General features: G+C 42.6%; 1 long non-coding RNA gene across 1 annotated transcript; it reads right to left on the bottom strand.

The window, feature by feature from the left end:
- Positions 1-203: 203 nt before the first annotated feature.
- LOC122144539 lies at positions 204-766 on the bottom strand. Its single transcript, XR_006159747.1, has 2 exons — positions 458-766; positions 204-375 (listed from the first exon to the last, which is right to left on the bottom strand). It is a non-coding gene; the product is annotated as an uncharacterized LOC122144539 (long non-coding RNA).
- Between the last annotated feature and the right edge of the window lie 1,239 nt (positions 767-2,005).

Here is a 2,005-nt window from a genome sequence, read left to right as displayed (position 1 = left end):
GGTCACTCTTCTGCACCGTAAAGGTCAAACCAAGCATTTATACTGGATTGTTTAAATTCATGAACTTATGCACCATGTTGATGGTCTCTATGGAGCTTTGTTCCACTTCCAGCAGATCCAAATGTTGTTTTCTGTGGGAATCAAACAAAAGATGTGTTGTGCTGTTTTTCTTTTTCCATATAGCAGTGATAAATCTGCCATGCCTGTGTGGAAATTGCATCCATCCTCCAGGGAGAACTGGGACGGCTGGGAAATAACAGCTCCGGACTGCTGTTTTTCTGAGCTCACCGAATGGATTCTTCTGGAAAACATCTCTTCTGCGTTTCATAGCATCTGCAGTGCAGACTAGAGCTCATTTAAACTCCTAATCTGGGTCTAATTGATTTAAGAGTCAGTATAAGGAGCACAGCTCTTTCATACAGCATTACACTCTGACGGCATTATGAATCAAACTTACGTGCCGGAGAAAATCTCCTCCCTCCTGATGAAGAAGAGTCCAGTCTGCCAATGACAGCCACAGATGAAGTCAGCTTCTCTCTGGAGCAGACGCCATTGTTTCATTTCCACGTTAAAGATGTCATTAAGACACAATTAGTTCGTTTTAGAGCTTGTTCGCCTCATTATACCACCTATTAGGACTTCACAACTCTATAATTAAGATCTTCGAATACTACACTTGATTCTCCATCTATGCAATTACTATACTTACTAAGAATATTTTCTATTACTTTCTATGACCTCGCTGCGTCCATCCTGCCATTAATTACTCTGAGTTTTCTTTGAGGAGCACAATCTTACAGCTAATTAGCTCTAATGCAGCTGATCATTAAACGATCACAGGCGGTTTAAGGGTGTGTTTGTTAATCAAGCATGTTGATTAATTGGAATAAAGCTAGCAGACCAGCAGAGTCTTTTATTCAGAGTGTTTATTGTGTGCTCTAATTGTTCATGAAGGATTCTGCTGCATGTTTTATTCAGCTTCACGAACAGGCATCTAATCGTCTGAGAGAATTTCTACAGTGCTTCTCTGTCGTGTTTTGACAGGGACGTTTTCTCAGTCAATTAGTCTGGATCAGAACAAGAGCTTCATGCGCTGCACTTTATATTTTTATAAATGACTTCTAACTAGCTGCTCCGGTCACTGAGGTGCTTGAAATCTTCCCGGCAAGTTCTTTCAGTAACACTTTAGATTACAGAACACATATTCACTATTAACTAAGAGTTTTCCCTCAATAAACTCTTAAATTGGTGCTTACTAATAGTTAGTAAGGTAGATTTGTCATGCAGTAATGCTACACGGACCCCTTTATGCTGAATATTGAATTATCTTGTTCCCATTTTCAGTCGAGTGTGATCAGATACGGAGTGAGGAAAGAGATGCTAAACGCTGAAAGCCTCAGCAGTGTCTGTCTGGTGGTTTCAGTGGTTTCTTCAGCAGCTGAATCTGATCCTGTGTTTGCTCGTCTGATGTTCGTCAGTAACGAGACCTTCACAAACGTCCAGGTCTGGAGGCTTTCACCGGATGCTTCTCTGTGATCGTGTAGACGTCCTCTGCTTCAGGTGAACGCCTGTCAAATGAAAGCTTGACCTTTGTGATTTCTCAGGGCAGACTACAGGACGGGAATATTGGCTCAAATTATTCCATCTTGACATTTCAGGCCAGTAGTCAGTTTAGCATTCTGGACCCGGACAGGAGGCGAAATGTCACCTTCTTTATTTACTCGGGGAATTCTCCAATTAAACGTGACTTTAAGGCCACATATGGCCCGTGCGTTTGCTCTGTGTCAGTGAAACTGAAGTGTCCGTCTCATACGGGTGACATTTTCAGTAATGCTGATGTTGACCCTGACAGTAACCCTTTTCCACTCGATTTAGGATCACCTCCTCCCTCTCTCTCTCTCTCTCTCTCTCTCTCTCTTGTGCGCATGTGCGGCGTGACTGTGAGGAGTGTGTGAGCGGGGAGCGTGTGGAGTTACTTGAGTGAGTTTCTAACATTTCCTTTCTG

The sequence above is a fragment of the Cyprinus carpio genome, unplaced genomic scaffold (genome assembly GCF_018340385.1).
Source record: "Cyprinus carpio isolate SPL01 unplaced genomic scaffold, ASM1834038v1 S000006714, whole genome shotgun sequence".
NCBI lineage: Eukaryota > Metazoa > Chordata > Actinopteri > Cypriniformes > Cyprinidae > Cyprinus > Cyprinus carpio.
The sequence above is the reverse complement of the archived record's forward strand: the minus strand, read 5'-3'. Positions and strand labels throughout refer to the sequence as shown.